Source organism: Lonchura striata, chromosome 6, assembly GCF_050655825.1.
Source record: "Lonchura striata isolate lonStrDom1 chromosome 6, ASM5065582v1, whole genome shotgun sequence".
NCBI classification, from domain to species: Eukaryota; Metazoa; Chordata; class Aves; order Passeriformes; family Estrildidae; genus Lonchura; species Lonchura striata.
The window spans coordinates 22,275,001-22,285,053 of record NC_140708.1 but is presented as its reverse complement, the minus strand read 5'-3'; the positions used below and the strand labels follow the sequence as shown (position 1 = coordinate 22,285,053).

Below are 10,053 nucleotides of genomic sequence, written 5' to 3'. Positions count from 1 at the left end.
GGAGCTAAACTTGGCCCCAGTGAAAAACCTGCTGAGATCAACAGAGGTACCAAACAGCCTGAAGGGTCCCATCCCTGAATTCCAGAGGTGTGTGGCAGATGGAAGTACCTCTCCTACACAGAGAGCTCAGCACACAAAATGCTGTTTCATAGCTGCTGTTTCTGAGCTTATCTCTCCACAAAGATTCTCAGAAGGATGTCTCTGAATGACTCCAAGCATGGATATTCCAGGATAAAAGAGTCTGTATTGGAGTTTGTTGGAATAGTTGTCAGGAAAAGCTAGAAAATGTCCCGTACTCTACACTACAGCCAGCAGCATCAGTTGCATAGCTAAGGCGTCAGTGGGTGCTGTAATGTGAGCTCACTGCTCCCTGTGTTCCTCAACTCCAGCCCCAGCTGGAGGGTGCCAGATACAACAGAGATGCCAGAGTGAAAGTGAACTCCTTTTCCTTAGGGAGCCTGTTCCATGGAGCTTAGGTTGCTGTAGGTTGACTCAGAAACAGGCAATGCAAAGTTCCCGAGCCTTGCCTGAAATACCTTTGTGCTATTGCTGGGATAGGGAATTTGTCTGCCTCAAGCCCTGAAGGGAGCATGCTGGGCTTCCCCAGGGTAAACAAATAGAGTGGGGAAGTCTTAATTGACACAAGGGCTCTAAAAGGGGCAGCTCCCAGCGGGAGGCCATGCTGCTTGAAGTTTCCATGCTCTCCCCTTCCCTGGAAATCACAGGTCATTGCTTGCAGCCACCTCTTTCCCAATAAAACTGTAACCAGTGAAGAGCCATAAAAACACTGAAGCACAAAAAGGCTGGGAATCTGATCTGGTGAGAAAGAACACACTGACAAAATGAGCATGAAACATCGTGGGAAGCAGTTTGGAGGGATCAGGCTGGGACAGTGCAAGATAAGAGCTCCTGAAGGAAGATGGTGATGGCTACAGAGACAGGGTAAAGGAAGTGGTGACACGGTGCTTTGACAACTACCAGCAATGTGGAGGGGAGGTTCCCAGAGAGATCTTTTTCCAGAAAATGAACTTTTAAGTGAGAGCTTCAGAAGAAATGAAATTATGGACAGTCCTACTTCTGACCAAGGTTCCAGCTGTTGCACTACTGCCTATGCTTGGCCAGGGCATACAGGAGTAAACAGGTGTCCTACCTGCTCCATGCCTCTGTTTCACCACCTGTAGGGAGAAGACAGGAAAGGCACTCACCCCACAGGCTGGAGCAGACCCCATCAGCACTGGCTCTTCTGCAGTGTGACTCTGTTGACATCAGGGAAAAACCTCTTCCTTAGCAAAGAAGAAAGGTATACTGTTGGTGATGCAAAGAGGGAAGATATTCCAATTTACCTTTGCCCTTGCAATGACAGGGGACTGTCACTGAGGACTGTCACTGGAAATTTCACTGGAAAGGCCCCCGAGTTTCTCCTTCACTTTTGGGCAGATGAAAAGAAGATAGCAGTTTCATATACACATAAAAGTCACATAAGAAACTAAACAAGCAGACCACCTGATTTTTTTACACAGAAATAAGTATGTATTTTGTTATTATGTTTTTAGAGGTTTTAGGCTCTGTATTTCATAATTTAATTACTGAAAAGAGTTCTAGGAGTTAATTATTTGGAAAAAAAACTATTTTGAGGACAGGTGTTGCCTTCCTGTAAGCATGACTGGGATGTGCATGGACAGAATCTGCCAATGCCCCTTTAAACTGGCAGGCAGCTGATGAAATGCAGAAGCAAAAACTAGGGACCAGAGGAGCCAGTGTCTTCTGGAGCTCCTTCTTCCCAGAACCCCAAAAGTTTTGTGAGCAGACCCTGCTGGCATGAAACCCCACAGACTGATTTCCACAGTGACCTGGGAAAATCCCTGACATGTGTCAATGACAGCAAGAATCTCTATCATCTGTAGAATACAGAAAAACAGTGAGGTCCATGGAGAACTCTCTCTCTGTCCACTTGCTGTAACATCCACCTACCACAGGCCTCTGGCAAAAGTCAGCATCACCCTCCTCTGGCTTCCTCTTACAGCCCATTCTTCCCTTGTTTGAGCAGTGGTCACACATCTTTGTTACCTGCACCCAGGCCCAGAGATGCTAAAGAGTTTCAGGGTATCACTATATCCCCAGCAATGTCACAGAATCACCCTAGTGCTGCTTTTAGCTTCGCCAGAGCCAAGTCACACCAGTGTGATCCTGTCAGCATCAGAGGAGCCTCAGAGAGGGTGAGTCCTGCTTGCTCAGCCTCTCTCCAGCACCTGTTTCTGCATGCAAAGAACATGAAGATCTTTTTTTCTCCATCTCCCCATTTCATTTCTGTCCATTTTACACTCCTTCCATTCCTTATTCCTGAACACATGGGTGTTCTACAAGCCCTGCTTGTAGAAATCCCATGGACTTATTCCTGCCATGTCCCAGGGCAGTTCAGTAGAGATGGGGATCCTCCAATTTCTCACCTTACACCCTTTCCAAGAAGCTATCTCATGGCACTGCAGGAAGAGGGATTATTTGATCTTTATTAATTTATTGAAGGGAAGGAAGAGAGTGGAAATTGTAATGAAAGGGACAGCCAGCAAGATGGCAAGGAAGGGAGGTTAAAAATGAAATCATCATCTAATTGGCCTGCAGTGAATTATTCACATGTATAATCTTTTAAAAAAAAATTCAGCACAAGGCAATGCAAGTAAATGCTGTTCATGTTTAAAAGTCATTTCCATAAGTAAGTGCAATTTCTCTACTGTTTGCCCCTGTTTAATGAAGTGAAATCTTGTTTGCATTCCTCCCAATTTCCCAACGAAAGGCGCCCAAGCGTTTGCACCAAAATTACTTGGCCCAAATTAAAACCCTCCAACACTTCAAAAAAAAAAAGAGGAAAGGGGGGAAAAATCAGACTTATTTTTAAAATGCCTTAAGTGCATCCCAGCATCCTAATTTATTTTTAGACACTGGTTATTAAGAGTAGTAGTAAGTTTCCCCTTCTTTCTCGCTCTCTCTCTTATTTAAATGAACTTAATGGCAATAGATGCAAATGTCTGGAAGAGGAAAATAGTTAACATTTATTTATTCTTACTGTTGTCTCTTCCCTGGCTGGTGTCATTAGAACAGTTCGTTGCATCCCATTCGCTCCCATTAGCTCTGCTATCAGAGCCACCCAGCACGACTCCAGCACGGCTCGAAGTGCTTTCTGCGGCCCACATAGGGACTACATCATCATCTCCGAGGCACTGGCTTAATGACAAGAAAAAAAATCGGAATATATTGCACAGCGTTCTGGGGAAACAACAACAAAAACCGCTGCTGCCATCGTTGCCACCCAATGCCATGTCCCCTTGACCCGGGGCGTGCGTCCTGCTTCGGCCGGGCAGGGGACAGACAGACGGACTGGCTGTGGTGCCAGGGCAGGCATCCCTTCGCAATTCATTGATCCGGGCAATGTGCAGAGAAATGTGCCAACAGGGACCCGGAGTGCTTGGAAACGCACTCGGGAGGACCCAGCAAGACTGGAATGGGTTCAAACAGCTGCTCGTCGCCAGCAGAATCATCACCCCCCAAAGCAGGGCTGCCAGCCGGCTGACTCCTGGCTCCCTGGTGTGGGCAGGAGCTGCCAGCCAAGGCTGGTGGTGGGATGGAGGCTTTGCAGCCCCTTGCTGAATGAACCCTGCATTCCTCCAGTGCCCCTGCTGCTCCCTTTAGGAGCGCTTCCTAAAGCAAACCGGCCCAGCTCACATGTGTGAGCAGCCTCATATCTCAGGGTCGCGTGGCCGGAGCCGACAGCTCAGGCTGCCGCGGGCGCCTGTCACCCCGCACACATTGTCCCCGTCACTGGGCACTGCTGCAGAGACCAGGGACTTTGCCCTAATCCTCCCCGGGGAGCAGGGGCTGAGGGCCAGCGCTGGCAGGTGACAGAGAGGCAGGTGCCCCAGTGCCAGGGAGAAATGGCCAAAATCCACCCTCCCCCTGAGTACTGGTGTCCTTTCTGACCCTCTGAATGTGGAGGTGGGCCTGGCCCACACCAGAGGGACAAAATCCCTCTGCAAGCAAGAGGAACACAACAGGTCGCTCACCCACAGCGCCGGCAGGTTTTGAGGTCTTGTGAGCCCTTCACCCCTCAGGTGACACACAGGTGTAGGTGGTGGCAAGTATCAGAGAGGGAGCAGGGCTCGTTGACAGCTTCAGCTGACAAAGCAGCATTTGGGAGGAGGAAGGACATCAGCATCTGCAGCGTGACACTAAAAGAGAGGCGCGGCTGTTGCAGGCAGGGATGGAGCCGTGCGAAGGGCCCTCCCCCTCCGTAAAGTTGACATTGTCTCCCGTGATAACTTTTCTGCTGAGGTAGGAGACACTTTACTGCAGAGTTGCACACAGCAAGTAGCTGCCCTCCCCCCACCACCCCTTCCCATCCTCTCCCCCTCTCTCCCTCTCCAGCATCATTTACATCCTTAATTAGCTGTAATTCTGCAGTGCTCATTAGGGAAGGACTGGAAAATATCAAGGAGCCCACAAGCAGGGGGCTTTAGGGGAAGGGAGGAAGAGGGGGGTACATCAGCCTGAGAGGGATACCCAAGGCTGGACTGTGGAGTAAGAAGCCAGGAGCTACTTGCTTAATTCACGTGGGATGATCACACTAGTGTAGTTTGGGAACACTGATCCAGTGATGGGGTTAAAGAGGCCACATTGTCCTACCTAGAAAGGCAGAAGGATCTATTCAGAGAATAACAGCATCTTACCATGAGGACATGCTCTTACCTCCTTGCTTGCAGGTGATACCTCTCTGCTGGGTTATTCCATGTCCCACACTTCTAAAGCAAACAGACAGGTGCAGTACGAAGGCAATATTCCACTCCAATGCAGTCAGCTAAACTAACCTGTCCTTTCCTGCAGCCTCATCAGGAATTATCCAGCAAGGAGATTTTCTGGGAAAATTGCAGCTGACAGAACTGAAGAACTTCTGCCAGGTGCGTGGCTGCACTGCAAACTTTCAGTTAGAGGAAGAAAGACACAAAAATTACCCAGGAGAAAATTTGTATGAGTTGTTAACTGTTTTGTAAAGGAGTACTCTCTTGATTTAAAACAAGGAGGGGGTAAGCACTTTGAATTTGACTTCAATGACCAAAAATAATTAAAAAAACCCCAACCCAACCCAACTTGAACCAACAAAAAAAAAAGCAAAAAACAACAACAACAAAAAAAAACCAAATAAAAACAAAACCAAAAAAAACCCACATAAACAAAAACAATAACAAAAAAAACAAACCCAAAACACCCCCCCAAAAAAAAAAAACCAAAAAAAACAACACACCAAGAATCAAGGTCTTAAAACTATAGCCAAACTTTGCATTCCAAATTATTGAACAAAATATGTCCTCCAGCTCCAAATGGGAAAACATTGTGAAGTTTTATTATTTCTTCAGATACTTGATATAATTACTTTGGGGAACAGCAGCAGACCCAGACAGTTCTAATCTAGAATCCCTTTTGCTCAGGAGTATATTCACATAGTCAAGTCCTCCCTCTTTACAGTCTCAAGAGACCTTCCCAAGATCATTAGGGAAGTACTGTTGGGTCCTTTAGCTGGAGAACAGCTGAAGTAAGTGAATGAGGCAAGGACGTAAAGGAAATCTGTGTCAGAGCCAGGCAGTGACCCCAGATTTCCTACTAGTTCTCTCTGAACCACTAGTTACAAGCCATCCTTCTTTGTGGTCCAGCATTTGTATGACCACTTGCACTTGCAATTCTGGGCGCATACCTCACTGGGTTTTAATTTACTGCCAAGCTGTATCTTTGCTCAGGTCAGATCACAGAATACTTTGGTTTGGAGGGACCTTAAAGATCATCCAGTTCCAACCTCCCTGCCATGGGCAGTGACACCTTCCACTAGTTCAAGTTGCTCAAAGCCCTATCCACCCTGGCCTTGAACACTTCCGGGGATGGGGTATCCACAACTTCTCTAGGCAACCTGTGCCTGTGTCTCACCATCCTCACAGTAAAAATTTTTTCCTGCTATATAATCCAAACCTAACCTCTTTTAGTATGAAGCAGTACCCACTTGTACTACCACTACATGCTCTTGTAAAAAGTAAAGTCTGTCTCCAGCTTACCTGTAGGTTGCCTTTAGAAGCTGGAAGGTGCTGTAAAGATATGCATATAAAAGTCAGTCTGGGAACAAGCAAAGTTAATGAGGATGGTCTATGGAAGTCCATTCTTCTACTTTTCACTTGCTAGCAATAAAGTGAACCTAGAGGCTGAGCTGTGCTGGTGCATCCCACCAAAGGCAAAATGACCATGTGGGATTATTTACAAATATGTGGGCATGTGCACAAATGGGTATTTGCACTTTGAAGTATCTTCCTCTTTAATCAAAATCTTCACGTTTTCTGTTAGCGTTTAGATGAAACTTAACCATCACAGATAATCAGAATAAGTTAACGTGCCAGAACAAGCAAAGAGAAAACCTCAGTGAAGTACAACTTTATGGAAATGCCTAGGATCTTTGCAAAACAGCATTTCAGTGATTCATATTTGCTCTGAGAAAGATAAGGAAAACAAAATGCTAGATCTGCATGCCTATTAGAGATATTCAGCTGGAATAAGGAAAGAGGCCTTCCCTTTTCCTGGCTTTAGAAAACAGTTGGCTTAAACTTCTGTGTGACCTTGCTGAGCCCACATGACATGGGCAACTAGTATGATTCTGCAAAGAGTAAACTCCTGCTCCCAGATTTCCATAGAGGAGTGTGGAAATGGAAAGAGCCACTTGTATTTCTTGCATAGCTCACAACTGCAAAGGGCAGCTCCTGGGCAATAGCTCACGCTTGCTTGAAGCCACCTGCACTCTCCTGCTCACAGCAGCCAGTGATTTCCTTCAAAATGGCTCAGAAGTGTCTTTTGTAAATTGCCCGTTAGTGAGTACTTTGATACCTAGAGTATCAATGAATGGTGTCATTCCCACAACCTACTTACCATCATTACATTTTCCTCTTCTGTACTTCATCCTTCCACTAGAAAGCTGTGAGGAGCAGCAGGCATCTGCCTTCTGCCTTGCAGCAGTAGTCAGGAAACCTGAGTTCAGACAGAGTCTGGGATGAAGGGATGCTAAGCAAATGTCTAGAGAACCAGATAAAGTATGAATTACAGATAGGATATTAAAATATGAGCTGCCTTTTCCACAGTTTGCTGTCAGGGCTGGCTGTACAGAGGATGAGCCCAAAGCATAAAGTTGTGTTTCACATGACTGTCAGAACTGGAAGTAAATCTGCACCAGGGATGGATTGCTCTGTATGAGTAAATGGAAATGAGAAAAGAGGAACATACTGACATGCACAAGGCATGGGTATGTGTGGATAGTCACGTGGGAGTTAAATTACACATGTGTATGCTTATTTGCATTTTCATGTGTGTTGGGGTGTGCCTGACTCTGAACATAACTGTGGGCATGTGCCAGGAGGGGAAGGGCTACTCCCCAGGCCGCACACCGGATAAGTGTGGATAAGAGTTTCTGGACGGCTGCTGAATAGCTTGAGGCATCAGCTGTAAGGGCTTATTTCCAGTGCAGAGTATTTTCCCCCACTAATGAAACCATTTCTGCAAACCTCCCTCAGGTGCCACACAGCAAATGTAACACCAAGGAAATATCAGGGAAGATTTCTGGTCACTCAGACTGCGGTAACTTGAGGAGAAAGCCTAGCCTGTGAAAAGAAACCGCTCATGTAATTTGCAGAGATATTTGGCTGACTGAACAGCCTCGCACTTTGCAAGCATTCTTTCGGTTTGCAGCAGCATTTTCTCCGTGATTCTTTCACAGAGTCTTGGAAAAGACACAGATTTGTTCCACTCTAGCTTTCCTGGCATTATTGCATCTGGTGACTCCTGCCAGCAGAAGCTGAGAGGGGTAGAGCTCTGAGCTGGCCCACCTTGCATCCCCACACTGCTGCACACCAGGCTGCCTGCAGGGCTGTCACAGTCAGGGTCGTTCCAGCTTTCAGCAAAATCCAGCTCTCCCCTCTGCACCCCTGCTCCAGTTCTACAGCAAATTCAAAGCTTCTCCTGCCCTTCAGCCTCCTGATAGGACTTGGCTTGCTCTCGTTGGCCCAGGTCCAGGCAGAGTTTTTGAGCATCTCCTCCAGAAATGGGTCCTCTCTCGCATCAGTCAGAGCCAAGCTTAACAGTGCCTCCTGCTGAAGCTGCTGGTGTGGCCAGCACCTCGCTCCGTGGGCATCCTGGGCTTTCCCACAGGGGCTCAGGCCATGAGAGGGATGAAGATTTATAGCAATGAAAAGCAGCAGATGAAAAGTAAACTCACACTACATAAATTCCTAAATGATTTTTATAAGGACACAGCATTGTAACAACTTGCCAAGAACAACACCGAAATTCTTTCAAGGTTTCCCATTTGTTTGTAAAGTGAATATTAAAAGTGCAGGCAGCAGTCTCCTGGGAACTGTTAGTGTCCGTAGTAACGAGGTCATTCCTTTTTTATTAGGAGAAGGTTTTCTGTAAAGTTAAATGTGCTGACAGCCTCTTGCCTTTGATGTTGGGTTTCACCTCAGTCCCTCCTGCAGATATTGCTGCTCCTCCCTCGCAAAGACACATCCCTGACAAACAATCTCCCCTCTGTCTTCCCTACTTGTTTGTTTAGATGCATGATAGGCAGCTCTGTTAAAGGGCAGCACATGAAGGCGGCCGGTGTTTCAGTGGACAGGAGATGTGAGAGATTTGGATGCTGTAATTAAGTCAGTCTTCATTCCCCCAAACTGCCAGCACTCAGTACCCTTCATTTTATTGACCAGACCAGATAATTACACTGACAGCGGTCACAAACCCCCAGTTAGAGTCATGCTAAAATTGCCATGGTGCACATTGAGAAAAATGTGGGACCCGCAGAGCCCTTGCCACAAAGCCTGGCCTGCAAGGGGAGGCAGGGAGGAGCACCCCAGCATCATGCCTGCTCCACCAGGACTCTCCTTGCTCTGCAGCTACAGGCTTGTCCCCTGACAGAGGGGAAAGTCCTCCCACAGGAGGACACACACAACAACCTGCTGCTGCCATGTCTTAGTTATCACAGCTCCTGCTTGAGCATCTTCCCTGTCCAGTGAGCTGGACATCCCTGTGGAGTGGCCTCCAAGCAACCGTGCACTGCCTACCTGACCACAGCCAGCAAGAAGGCTAAAGTGTAGATAAGCCACGGTTGCTCCATGGCCCACAACAATGAGCTGACCTGTCAAAAGGACATCTGGTAAATATGGCACTGAATCATCCCTTGGGAGATTCAGTTTTGAGATCTACAAACAGTTTCCAAAGGTCTGAGGCAAATTAACTCAACAGCCCCTCCAGTAAAAGCACAGGAGCCTCATTCAGTGGCTGCTCAGAGCTGTGGTCACTGCCTGCTCTGCATGTGCAACACACCACATTAAGCACACAGGAGCCTGAGTCCCAGCAGACACCTCAGTGCAGCACAGTCACATAAAGAAACTAACTATTTTTTTTTTGTTTGAACATTTAAACAGGCAACAATGCCCAGAAAGTGTATTGTGTGCAGCCACTCCTTAAGAGTAGCAAAAGACAAATAATACTTTCATGCTTCAAAGTGAAGTGCACACTGTGTGCACCCAAATAATAAGAAATAATGTGAGTATCCTTGTCCATCATGGACATAGTAGGAAGAAATCAACTTCTTCCCTGGGAACGAGTGCTTAGAAATGATTTATTCACTCTTGGGAAATGAATGCAAAACCCAAGGAGACACCATTGTGTAGTGAGGTAGATCAGAAACTTGTCTGCTTGTATTTAACCACAGGATCAAGAATTGCAATCAGGTGACTGATGATGACACCAAAAATATTTCAGCTCTGGGATCCACATTAGGAACCAACCATGAGTCCATGATAAAGAAAGGCTGTGACCCCAAGTCCTACAACTGTTCAGTGGCTGACACCAAACAGGTTGCTACAGCCAGAGTCATTTACCAACTGCAAACACTTGTATCAGCAGACTATCAGAAGAGGACCCTCATACTGGAGTCACAGATCTAAGGACTTCTAGAAAATGCAACATAGCAATCCTGGGCCT

At 46.8% G+C, this 10,053-nt stretch overlaps 2 long non-coding RNA genes across 5 annotated transcripts in view; both read right to left on the bottom strand.

The window, feature by feature from the left end:
* Positions 1–2,366: 2,366 nt before the first annotated feature.
* On the bottom strand, positions 2,367–5,252 carry LOC146767050 (uncharacterized). The gene is made up of 3 exons (XR_014956134.1): positions 4,738–5,252; positions 4,056–4,220; positions 2,367–3,219 (listed from the first exon to the last, which is right to left on the bottom strand). It is a non-coding gene; the product is annotated as an uncharacterized LOC146767050 (long non-coding RNA).
* Positions 5,253–5,260: 8 nt separating this feature from the next.
* The window catches only part of LOC146767049 (uncharacterized), a 45,123-nt gene continuing 40,330 nt past the window's right edge, over positions 5,261–10,053 (bottom strand). For all 4 annotated transcript variants that reach the window (XR_014956131.1, XR_014956130.1, XR_014956133.1 and 1 more), the window contains one exon: positions 5,261–10,053. This exon is cut by the window's right edge. This is a non-coding gene — a long non-coding RNA (uncharacterized LOC146767049).